The sequence below is a fragment of the Papio anubis genome, chromosome 8, assembly GCF_008728515.1.
Source record: "Papio anubis isolate 15944 chromosome 8, Panubis1.0, whole genome shotgun sequence".
Taxonomy (NCBI): domain Eukaryota; kingdom Metazoa; phylum Chordata; class Mammalia; order Primates; family Cercopithecidae; genus Papio; species Papio anubis.
Window position 1 is genome coordinate 26,466,561 of NC_044983.1, and position 13,183 is coordinate 26,479,743.

The window sequence follows — 13,183 nt, forward strand, 5'->3', positions numbered from 1 at the left end:
CTGTAGTCCCAGCTACCCAGGGGGCTAAGGCGGGAGGATCAACTGAGCCCAGGTCGAGGCTTCAGTGAGCCATGTTCATGCCACTGCACTCCAGCCTGGGCAACAGAATGAGGGCCTGCCTCAGAAAAAAACGGGGGTGGGGAGAAAGAGAGGAAAGAGAGGAGAGAGAGAGAGAGGAAAGAGAGGGGAAGGGAGGGAAGGGGAGAGGAGAGGAAGAGGAGAGGAGGAAGTAGGGAGGGAAAAGGAAGGAAGGGAGGAAGGAAGGGAGGAAGGAAGGAAGGAAGGAAGGAAGGGAGGAGAGAGGGAGGGAGGGAAGGAAGGAAGGGAGGAGAGAGGGAGGGAGGGAGGGAAGGAAGGAAAGGAGAGAAACAGAGAATGAAGATCACCCTGCACACTGCTTTAAGTGTAAACTCCCGAACCCACACACAGATCTAGACAGAATTGAAAACACATTCACCAGGTGATGTTCAGGTTCACAAAAGCCTGAGCACCACAGCTTCAGAGTCCCCGGAGGCTCACCATTCCTCAACGGAGCATGTCATTTCCTGCCCTCTGCCTGGAACAAGCCCGCTTCCTTCTCTGCTGATGCCAGCGTGTTTTCCTAGACCTAGCTCGACCGTCAGCTGCCCCATGAGGCATCGCCAGCCCTCGCAGGAAGAGTCAATTATTTCCTCAACTCCCCACACTTATCACTTGATATATATACAACTATAATAACTTGCATACCTGTCTGATCTCTGTTGAACAGGACCTTGTGCTTTTTTAATGAAAAGTAGACTTTTAATTTCTTAAGGTGATCTGGAGGTCAGGAGTGATGGGAATAGGAAGCTCAAGCCCAGTGTCTCTGGCCTGTGGGACAGCACCAGCCACACCCTTCTCCAAAGCCCTGAATTTGAACATAAGGTCAGACCATGGGTACTAGGGATCCATTGAGTGTTCTTCAGCAGGGCATGCCTATGTGAGAGCAGGGTGGTGGGTGGCTGGAAGAAGGCACTGTGTCCTGGGGCAGTTGCCCCTCTTCCTCTCTCAGGTTTAGAGTGGGGTTTCTCTGCCTTGCACGAACAACATCTGGGACTGGATTATTCTCTGTGGTGGGGGCCATTCCAGGCATTACAGTATATTAAACAGCGTTCCTGGCTGCCACACACTAGATGCCAGTAGCACCTCCCGGTTTGGAACACCAAACATATCTTGAGACATTACCAAGGATCCCCTTCTGGTGAGAGCACTGTTTTGGAGTGGGAGATGTGAAATCAAACAGAGCGAAGGCCAAATCCAGCAGGTTGGACTTGCTGCTACACCCATCCATTCCGTTTTCTCTGCTGCAAAACGGGTACATGAGTGTCACGTATAAGAGTGTCTGGAGCCACGAAAATGCTCCATAAACATGAGCCAGGCACCTCATTACCATGAGTTCAGCCCCCTTATTCTATAGAGGATGATGCTGAGGTCCAGAGGCCTCAAGGGCAGGAATGCAGGATTTTCTACCAGCTTGGGTCACCTGTGGGCCATCCGTCTGATTCTGCCAGACTCAATCAGTTCCTCCTCCTGAGCAATCAGCCACGAACCCCGATGCGTGCAGGCCGGTAGGGAACTTACGATTTTCCTATGACTCATTAAGACAAACACACTGCTATTTTAAGAACATTCAACCTTGTTCTACCTAAAATTTTTGCATCACCTGCTGGTGGCCGGATATCACGTGGCAAAGGCTGAGCTGGCTGTAGGTATACAGCAGGCACTCGGCAAGTCTTAGTTTTGGTGAATGGTGTTTCCACGTTGGGTCAGCACATATGGACCCAAAGTGTGGGTCAGAAGCTTCTTGAGAATCAGAACGCCACCTTCACTGCCAGCAAAGCATCCTGGATGAGGTGAGCAGAGCAAAGGAGAGGAAACTGGGGAGGCATGTTAGGGCCAGGTCAGGAGGGTTGAGAAGCGCAGGCTGGAGACGATGGTATGGTCTGCACATGCCACTGAGTGGCAGCACAGTATGCTGGCGAGACCGCGGCCTTCCAAATCCAAAAGACCATGTTTCACCCTGCTGTGCCATTACTGGCTGCATGACCCCAGGTAAGACTCCCTGACTCTCCATTTCTTCGTCTGAAAAACGCGGATGGTACCACCTACTTCCCAGGTAGGGGTGCCAGATGAAATGCAGGATACCCAGATGGGTCTGAATTTCAGACAAATAATTTTTTTTAGCCCAAGTAAGTCCAGTGCAATATTCAGGACATACTTTTACTTTTTGTTGTTGTTTCTTTAGAGAAACAGAGTCTCACTCTGATGCCCAGGCTGGAGTACAGTGGCATGATCACAGCTTACTGCAGCCTCGACCTCCTGGGCTTACAAGATCCTCCCTGCTCAGCCTCCTGAGTAGCTGGGACTACAGGTGCCTGCCATCATGCCTGGCTTTTATTTTATTTTATTTTATTTTATTTTATTTTATTTTATTTTATTTTATTGTTGTAGAGATGGGGTCTTGCTGTGATGCCCAGGCAGGTCTCAAACTCCTGGCCTCAAGTGATCCTCCTTCCTCAGCCTCCCAAAGCACTGGGATTACTTTTACTTTTACAAATGTATTGTTTATATGAAATTCAAATGTAATGGCGCATCTTGTATTTTATTTGCTAAATCTGACAGCCTTATCTGAGGGTATCATGGGGATTAAAGAAAATGATTCCAAGGGCCTGTCAGAGGCATGCACACAGTAGGTGCCATGTTTTCTAAGCGACAGCACTTAGGAAACAACAGGAAACCATTAACATTCCTTGAGCAAGAGCACGACACAGCCATCCATCTCACAGGGTCTAAATTTAGCTGTGGCCAAAAACAATTATTTGAGATTTCTTAACATGCCTAGAAGTAGAAAGTCGAAGTCATTTAAAATATATCACGTAAGTAGCTTTCAATTATAACTTTATCTTTTCCAGGTTCCGCCCCAGCAACTTTGTAATCTAGCGTGTTTGAAGTGTCTAAAGACTCCCAGCATAATGAATGGAGGTAATCATAGTCTTTCCCAGAATGCCTCGGCTTTGATGATATAGTGTGGCCGCCGCGTGGTCTGACTCGAATGACAATTGACTAACTCATGTTTCTGCTCAATTAACTTCCAGCCCTCGGTAGCAGAGCTGGGGTTTTCAGCTCTGTCTCCTGGCAAGTCCCCTCCCACCGATAGCCTCAATCTCCAACCAAGGCTCTCCTCGAAGAATGGGATACATTTATCTTTCCTGGCTGACTCCTGGGAGCAAATGAAAAAGTTAATAAATTAGTAGAGGAAATCATATGAAACTTAACCAAGGTGTACTTTTCTCTAGGATTGCTAAAGAATCAGATGGGGGCCGGACGCGGTGGCTCACCCCTGTAATCCCAGCACTTTGGGAGGCCGAGGCAGGTGGATCACAAGGTCAGGAGATCCAGACCAGCCTGGCCAACACGGTGAAACCCTGTCTCTACTAAAAATACAAAAATTAGCCGGGCGTGGTGGCACGTGTCTGTAATCCCAGCTACTCAGGGCAGACTCTGCCAAGTCAGATGGACTCCAGTTTCTTCTTCCTGCTTTTTGGATGCAGGATTGAACAACTAGAGGCAAAATCTCTCAAATTTTCCTACAGCCAGGTGTGTCTGTGGGACTCAGCTCTAACCTATGGGTTGTAGTTGAAAGTGACATGTGCAACTCTCAGGTCACTTGTTGAGGATGGTACCCACTAGTCCGGGCTCCTGGGTGAGGTAATAAGACAGAAGCCTGGAAATAAATTTGAGAGAATAAACTTCTGGCCAGGCGCAGTGGCTCACACCTGTAATCCTAGCACTTCTGGCCAGGCACAGTGGCTCACACCTGTAATCCTAGCACTGAGATGCCAAAGCGGATCACTTGAGCTCAGGAGTTTGAGACTAGCCTGGGCACTATGGTGAAACCTTGTCTGTACAAAACAATAAAAAAAAAAAAAAAAATTAGTCAGGCGTGGTGGTGTGCACCTGTAATCCCAGGCACTCAGGAGGCTGAGGTGGGAGGATTACTTGAATCTGGGAAGTGGAGGCTGCAGTGAGTTATGACAGCACCACTATACTCCAGCCTGGACAACAGAGCAAGACCATGTCTCAAAAAAAAAAAAAAAAAAAAAAAGAATAAACTTCTGTGTTCTTAAAGTCACTAAATGTCATTGGGTCACCTTGTTACATTGGCCTAGCCTTTACTCCTCATAGCTCAGTTAATCTACAGAGCTCAATTTTCTCAGATCAGTTATGCTTAGGATGAACTTCAGCACCATCTAGACCAAGCCCTACAGGGCTGTTATAGGAGGAATTGTGTTTTCTGGAATATTCCTATGGTGAAGCCCTAACCCCCAGGACCTCAGGATAGGACAGTATTTGTGTTGCCAGTGGGTCGGTTCAGATTCTTGACTTCACCTCACAAAAGAATTTGAGAACAAGACCAAAGTCAAAGTCGGCAAGAGAGTTTCTTGCAACGTGAAAGTTCCCTCTGACAGCTGATGAGAGTGGGCCCCGCAAAGGCGAGACAGCACTGACTGACATGGGGAAATCCCTTCATGGGAGGCTTACAAGGTTATTCATGAAGGGGCAGGAACAGGCATTGCCGTGAAGCATGTTTTAGGTGGTCCCCTGGATGCACATGTGCTATTGTTGTACATGCTAGTACATACATCACGTCTCATTTGCATCTTAACTCTCCATCTGGGGCGTGTTTGTTGCTATTATAACAAGCATAGATCAGCCCAAGGACACTGAGCATGGGTTTCTGTGCTTGCGTGAATTTGGGGATTTTCAGCCAGGCTCAGTGGCTCATTCCCGTAATCCCAGCACTTTGGGAGGCCGAGGCAGGTGGATGACCTGAGGTCAGGCGTTCAAGACCAGCCTGGCCAACATAGTGAGACCCCATCACTACTCAAAATATAAAAATTAGCCAGGCGTGATGGTGAGTGCCTGTAATCCCAGCTACTTGGGAGACTGAGGTGGGAGAATAATTTGAACCCAAGAGGTGGAGGTTGCAGTGAGCTGAGATCACGCCATTGCAATCCAGTCTGGGCAACAGAGCGAGACTCTGTCCCTAAATAAATAAATAAATAAATTCGAGGATTTTCCCCTCTGCCCTTCTCCCTCCTTGTTGCAGGATGTTCTAGCTATCACCCCTTGAGATCCCAACATTGCTGGGATCTGAGCCCAGGCTGCAGTTTGCACACTGTCAGGTGGTTTGTTCCCTCCTCCTATTTGGCAAGTTTTTTTCTCCTTTAAGGGAGTCTATCGCCAGTCTATCTAACCTATCTCATTTGGACACAGGCTCTTTAAAGAGGTGATTAAGTTAAAAGGAGGCTGTTAGGGTGGATCTTACCCAAGAGGACTGGTGTCCTCCTACGAAGACACAGACACACATAGAGGAAAGGCCAGGTGAGGACATGCGGAGAAGACAGCCATCCACAAGCCAGGGAGAGAGGCCTCAGGAGAAACCAGCCCTGCTGGCACCTTGATCTTGAACTTCCAGCCTCCAGAACAGTGAGAAAGTAAATTGTTGGTGAAGCTGCCCAGGCTGTGGTACTTTGTGATGGCAGCCAAGTGGATGAATACAAGGACACCGTATGACGCAGTTTCTGCCAGTGGGGCACCCCTGCTGTCCCTGCAGCTGCCTGCTTTCCAGAAGGTCCCACCTGGCCCACAGCTCTATAGTGAGTGCCCCACCACCACTCCCCTTCCACCTCTGTTTATTTCCTTCCTGGCATCAGTCACACTCTGTGATTCTATTGTTATTTATCCTTGTACTCACTCACTGGTGCCCTCTGTCACCATGAGGGTCTCCTGGCAGCAGCAGGGGTGCTCAAGGACAGGTGTCAAGATAACGAGTTACTGGTGATTTAGATTCAAATATGTATACATATGTCTAGAGAACTACAATGGCTCAACTGAAGGCAACTTTGGGGGGAGCAGAGAGATTTCAGGGCCAGACAGAAATGTCGTCCCTGAAGAAGAGCTGTGTGGTGGTTAATTCTATGTGTCAACTTGACTGGGCCACAGGACACCCAGATATTTGGTTAAATATTACTCTGGGTGTTTCTGTGAAGATGTTTCTGGAAGAGATGAACATTTGAGTCAGGAGACCGAGTGGAGTGGACAGCCCTCCCCGGTGTGGATGGCATCATCCAATCCACCGAGGGTCTCAGTGGAACACAAAGTAGGAAACAGAGAATCTCTCTCTCTCTCTGTCTCTCTCTCTCTGTCTCTCTCTCTCTCTCACTTGCTTTCGCTCTCTCTGCCTGACCACTTGAGCTGGAACATGAGTCTTCTCCAGCCACTGGACTAGAGTTTACAGGATTTACACCATCAGCTCTCCTGCTTCTCAAACCTTCAGACTTGTACTAGAACTAAACCATCAGCTCTCCTGGGTCTTTATCTTGCCAACCACAGATCCTGTGACTTCTTAGTTTCCCTAGTTGCGTAAGCTAATTCCAATCAATCAGTCTCTGACTCCTCAGAAACCTCATTCCGTTGCTCTGGAGAAACTAGCGAATACAAGTTTAGACAAGATGAGTTGAACTTGGCACAGGTACAGAACTAAAGGGTGGAGAGGAGTGGTGGGACTTCTCCTCAAGTCCAGCTGAAGTGGGCCACCTGGGAGAAAGGGGTATGGGTGAACTGCAGGATTGCAGTTGCATTTGCTGTCACCCCTTGAGATCCCAACAGCATTGCTAGGAGACCCTCCTGTTAGTCTTCTTTCACAGACAACACAAGGCACGTGTAAAACTGAGGCCTGGGAGAAGTACTGCTTTGATCTGAGAAAGACGGCGGAACAGCCAGCCAGGCAGAGCTCTGAGCGGCAGGCTCCAGCCCAGGGCTACAGGACTGGAAGTCACAGTCCAGCACGGGCGGGAAGCCTCTCCACTCATGTGAGAGCCCCAAGACACTCACTGGGAATTCCCAGAAAGACCTGAAGGAAAGGGGACTTATGAAGGGGAAGCCAACAAGTGGAGGTTAATGAGGTGTAAGTATTTTTTTTTTTTTTTAAGATGGACTCTCGCTCTGTTGCCCAGTCTAGAGTACAGTGGTGAGATCTCAGCTCACTGCAACCTCTGCCTCCCAGGTTCAAGCAATTCTCCTGCCTCAGCCTCCGGAGTAGCTGGGACTACAGGCATGCACCACCATGCCCAGTTAATTTTTGTATTTTCAGTGGAGATGAGCTTTCACCATGTTAGCCAGGCTGGTCTTAAACTGACCTCAGGTGATCCACCCACCTTGGCCTCCCAGAGTGCTGGGATTACAGGTGTGAGCCACCGCAGTTGATCGAGGTGTAGGTATTAATGCTGATGAGATCCCCTGGCGTTTGGAGGCTGATGAGCTTCTGTATGTGTTTGCATGATATTGGTGATGTAAAATTTCGCAGTCACTTGAATGCATACCCACAAGGGTGATGGTGTAGAATCATAAAACCTAAGAGCTGGAATCCTTGGGGAAGAAAAAGGGAGAGAAGAAACATTCACTGAGAATCTTCTACAGAGTGTCCTGATGGAAAGAGATGTGTTGACCTTTAGGTGGTGATAATTCATATCAGCTGCCACCGTCACATCATGGGTAATGTCATGCCGGTGGTACATATTTTGAACAGTTGATGCCTTAAGGTAATCAAACCAAGCATTAGGGCAGGGCATAGTGGCTTGTGTCTGTAATCCCAACGCTTTGGGAAGCTAAGGCAGAAGGATCACGTGAGGCCAGGAGTCTAAGACCAGCCTGGGCAACATAGCAAGACCCCATCTCTACAAAAAAATAAAATATTGGCCAGGCATGGTAGCACACACCTATAGTCCCAGCTACTCCAGAAGCTGAAGCAGGAGGATGTTTTGAGCCCAGGAGTTCCAGGTTATAGTGAATTATGACTGGGCCACTGCACTACAGCCTGGGTGACAGAGCAAGATGCTGTCTCAAAAAAAAAAAAAAGAAAGAAAGAAAGAAAGAAAAACAAAATAAACAAGCACTAGTTAGCATTAGCACACTCTGGTCAAAATATTTTTTAAGTTATAAATTTGTGTGTCTTTAAATTGCTTATTTAGATATTATTATAACCATTTGTGTAATTCAAGAAATTTATATTTACTTTAATCCTCACACTAAACCTGTTTGGTTCCTTGGTCCCAATTAAGAGACGAAGCAACTGAGACTCGGGAAAATGAATGTTTACCCAAAGCCACGTTGCTGGTGAGGGCAGAACGGAGATTAAACCAGGACTGGCTGACTCCGGAAGTCTTTCCACTCCACCACGCAGCTTCCTGAAAGATCACGCAGCCCCACCTTCTCATTCTACTGATGACAAAACTAAGATCCCAAAAAGTAGGTGACTCCATTGTATAACATGGCCAGTGAGTACCGAAGCTAGTTGTAAAGCTCAAATCACCAGTTCAATTATTTGTCTCCCGGGGCCTGCGGTACCCACCTTGTAGGATGTCCTCATCCTCCAGTCAGAGACCACAGGAACACACCTGCAGCTGGACAGGTCCGGTTTATCACGCATTGCAGCCAAGGAAAGCACACTCCATCGGGGAGCGTGGAGTGTCCCAGTAAGAAGGTGTTCTAAAGGACTTAGTCAAGGGTTTGGGTATGTGTTAGGTGGTTTGAGGAAGGCGATGCTCCAGATTGGATGCTGTCAGGAAGCAAGGGGAACACTGTGACTCGCTATCTTAATACCTCTTACCTAGGAGGAGGGAAACTGCACTCAGGCTAAAGCTGTAAGTGGCCAAGACACAGTCCCGTTGTCTGGGAGAAAGCTGATTCGTCCTCTATTGCTTTGTAGCAAATGACCACAAACTTAGTGCCCTAAAACACCACCGAAGTGTGCGCTTCATTTCTGAAGATACTACAGGACTGAAGTCTAGCAGTGGCATGGCTGGATTCTCTCTCAGGCTCTCACTGGGCTGGGGCTGCCATTGTCTTCTGGGCCCTGGATCCTTTTCCAGGCACACTGGCTGCTGGCAGAATTCATTTCCTAGCAGCTATGGGACTGATGATGTCCCCATTTTCCTTCTAGCTGAAGGCCAGGGCCTGCTGTCAGCTCCTAGAAGCTCCCTGCAGTTGTTGCTGCTTGGCCCCCGTTAACAGTTCCCAGGATGGAGTTTGCTTTCTTTCAGGCCAGCCCGCGTGTGTCTCTCTAACTTCCTCTTCTGTGGCCAGCTGGAGAAAACTGTGTTTTTAAAGGGCTCATATAATTAGGTCAGGCCCACCTGGATAATTTCCCTTTTTTTTTTTTTTTTGTTGTTGCCGCCCAGTGGCTCATTACAGCTCACTGCAGCCTCAACCTTGCTGGACTCAGGTGATCCTCCCACTTCAGCCTACCCAGTAGCTGGGACTACAGGCAAGTGCCACCATGCCTGGCTAGTTTTTTTTTTTTTATTCTTTTGCTGCTCAGGCTGGTCTCGGACTCCTGGGCTCAAGCAATCCTCCCGCTCAGCCTCCCAACGTGCTAGGATTACAGGCATGGGCCACCATACCTGGCCTAATTTCCCTGTGTTAAGGTCAATTGATTTGGGATGTTAATTATATCTGTCAATTCCCTTCACAGCAGTAGCTAGAGTAATGTTTGCTAAGTAACTAGGGGTAGGTGCGGGTACACCGGGGCCAGGAATCTTGCGGGCAGCTTACAATTCTACCTACCACAGGGGTATGCCTGGTATTCTGTGACTTGGGCAATGTTCCTGTATCATCTATGTTCCAGCATGATTAGGGAGGGGTCTTGTTTTTGTCTTAATCTGTAGTGGTCCCAGCGTGACCTTATCTGATGTTGATGCTGTATGAAATTTGTTGTTAAACAGGCCTTGCTGACAGTCCCAAGCCAGCTCTCGGATGTCAGGAACTGCTTTCTCCTTCTCACGGGAAAGATGCCAGTGACATTTGTAGGAAAAATGGGCAGAGACAGTGTTGCAGGACTTTTCCTTAGTTCAGCTAAAGATGGGGGTTCTTTGTCCCATGGCCATGAAAATTCAGGCTTGCAGACAATTTGAATGGTGAGTAAGGCAGGGTTTTATTGGGTGAAAAGGAGGGAAAAAAAAGGGGTGGGGAACAGGGACTGTGCAAGGCCAGAGTCCCTGCTAGAACACTTCCTGATGCAGCTTGAATTCCAGGTTCTACACACGAAGAGGAGGGACCAGGCTCCTCCCTGCTGCAAATGGATCAAACTTCCCAAATCTCCACCCCAGTGGGCAGGCTGGTTGGATTTTCTCCAGGAACCGTCTCCCACCTGGCTGTCTCAACAGGAAGAGCAGTTCCCAGGAGAGAAAACCCAGGTAGCTAACAGACACATGAAAAGATGTGCAATGTCTCTGGCAATGAGCAAAATACAAAGTAAAACAACAATGAGATGTTCTCATGAGAGGTGAGGCCAATTGGACGTCCTGGGTTGAGTGGGGACTTTGAGAACTTTTCTACCTTACAAGAGGATTGTAAAATGCACCAATCAGTGCTCTGTAAAAATGCACCAATCAGCACTCTGTAGCTAGCAAGGGCATCATAAAATGCACCAATCAGCGCTCCGTAAAACGCACCCATCAGTAGGATCCTAAAAGTAGCCAATCGCAGGGAGGATTGAAAAAATCGCACTCTGATAGGACAAAAATGGAACATGAGTGGGGACAAATAAGGGAAATAAAAGCTGGCAACCCCAGCCAGCAGCAGCAACCTTCGTGGGTCCCCTTCCACGCTGTGGAAGCTTTGTTCTTTCACTCTTCACAATAAACCTTGCTACCGCTCACTCTTTGGGTCTGTGCCATCTTTAAGGGATGTAATATTCACTGTGAAGGTCCATGGCTTCATTCTTGAAGTCAGCAAGACCACCGGAAGGAACCAGCTCTGGACACACTCAGACCCATCAGATTGGCAAAACATCAAAACATTCATCAGGCAAAGCTTGGGAAAGATGAAGAGAAACAGGAAATCCCATACTGCATATCAGAGTATAAATTCGCAGGACTTTGCAAAGCAAGTTGGCAACATCCAGTTCAGCTGCAAATGTGCATACTCTGATCTGCCAGTTTAAAATCTGTAAATGGCCTGAAGAAATTATTACATATAAGCCTAAAAATACATGTACAAGAATGTTGATTGTACATAACAGAAACAGAACAAAACAAGTCCCCCCAAATGGAAATAACCTAATGCCCACCTCAGAAGAATGGATAAGTCAACTGTGTTATATTCAGACATTGGAACACCATATGGCATTTTAAAATGAAAGAACGAGAGCTACATCTATCAACTTTGAATAAATCCCAGAAAGAACGTTGAGAAAAAAACCCAAAATGCAAAAACAAAAAAACACCAAGATACAGTGGGACATATTTACAACAAAGATACCATTTATATAAATTTTTTAAACAGGCAAAACACTGCTTTATAATTTTTATGGATATACAGCCTATGTGGCAAAAATATAAAAAGGTGAATGGAAATGATGAAGGCTGAATTCATGAGAATGATCCCCTCTGGCGGGAGAGGGAGGGAGAGGAAAAGATCCAAGAAGGGTATACAGGAGGCCTCAATTGTATCTGTCTTGTGTAATTTCTTTTCAAGAATTCTCTGGCAAATATGGCTTAATAGTAAGATTTGATGAAGCGGCCAGGCATGGTGGCTCAAGCCTGTAATCCCAGCACTTTGGGAGGCCGACGGCTGGATCACTTCAGGTCAGGAGATCGAGACCATCCTGATTGGCACATGGCGAAACCCCATCTCTACAGCAAAAACTAGGCCGGGCTTAATGGGCGGACACCTGTAGTCCCAGCTACTCAGTAGGCTGAGGCAGGAGAATGGCGTGAACCCGAGGAAGGAGCTTGCAGTGAGCTGAGATCCGCCACTGCACTCCAGCCTGGTGACAGAGTGAGACTCCGCCTCCCAAAAAAAAAAAAAAAAAAAGATTTGATGAAGCTGGATAATGGGTATGTGAGTTTTTATTCTTTATTCTTATCTGTATGTTTCAAACATTTATTGCTTTATTCTTTACTTTTATCTGTATGTTTCAAACATTTATTGCTTCAAGCAATAAATTTCCTCTTTGATTTGAGTGGGAAAAGGCAAGTTCATTTTTCTAAGCAGGGACAATAGAAACAGCAATGAGGGAACCAGAATAAGTAGGCTGGAAACTGCAGAACTGGGTTGCAGCCTGGGCAACATAGCAATACCCCACCTCTACAAATAATTTTGAAAATTAGCTGGATGTGGCGGTGTGTGCCTGTGATCCCAGCTACTCTAGAGGCTGAGGCAGGAGGATCACCTGAGCCCAGGACATCAAGATCATGCCACTGCACTCAAGCCAGCGTGACAGAGTGACATCCTGTCTCAAAAATAGAAAAAAAGAAAAAAGAACTGGGATGGCAGAAAGAGGGAAGAAAAAGGATCTAGAATGTTTTCAGGTTCTGAAAGGACACATCCCACCCCCAATCTAATTCTGGACTCCCATAAACCCTATGTTTTTATCTATCACTACTCTTTCCATATCCAATAGAAATCTTCTGTTTTCAGTACTCACAGCATCACCCCATCATTTTGCTTATATCTATTTTGTCATATGTTTATATAATTGATACATGTTTGAAATGCTTGTTCCCCGGTGCTGCAAAGAAATAGCACTTCAACATGAATTTAATTTTCTCAGCAAGGCCATCTTTACTTTCTGCAGAAAGGGTACACTCACCAGCAGTTTTGCCATGAGAGTACACTGAACAAAGGAGACAGGGTTATTTATAACCTGACACATCCACCCTACTGCTGTGTCTGGCTTCCACTGGCTAGAATGGGACCTCACATTCTGTATTTGTCCTGATTGGCTAGCAATTGGAACTTTTTTAAAGAGGCAAAGGCAGAGGAGAACAAAGGGAGGAGGGTGTTGGGAACAGGCTCCCCAAAATCTGGCCATAAGCTGGCCCCAAAACTGACCATAAACAAAATCTCTGCAGCACTGTGACATGTTCGTGATGGCCATAACGCCCACACTGAAAGGTTGTGGGTTTACCAGAATGAGGGCGGAAAACCGCTTAAAGGCATTCTTAAACCATAAACAATAGCGTGAGCGATCTGTGCCTTAAGGACATTCTCCTGCTGCAGATAACTAGCCAGACCCATCCCTTGATTTTGGCCCATCCCTTCGTTTCCCATAACGGATACTTTTAGTTGATCTAATATCTATAGAAACAATGCTAATGAC

At 47.0% G+C, this 13,183-nt stretch overlaps 1 long non-coding RNA gene across 3 annotated transcripts; it reads left to right on the forward strand.

Annotated features, from left to right (window-relative positions):
- Window positions 1-385: 385 nt before the first annotated feature.
- Window positions 386-11,643, forward strand: LOC103886702. Of its 3 annotated transcripts, none has more exons than XR_002523740.2 (5): window positions 386-1,871; window positions 2,931-3,000; window positions 8,142-8,563; window positions 9,804-9,995; window positions 10,113-11,643. It is a non-coding gene; the product is annotated as an uncharacterized LOC103886702 (long non-coding RNA). The 3 variants fall into 3 exon arrangements; XR_002523741.2 differs by having other exon boundaries at window positions 8,142-8,328; XR_650481.4 differs by lacking the exons at window positions 8,142-8,563; window positions 9,804-9,995; window positions 10,113-11,643 and adding an exon at window positions 3,114-3,858 and having other exon boundaries at window positions 390-1,871.
- Window positions 11,644-13,183: the final 1,540 nt, after the last annotated feature.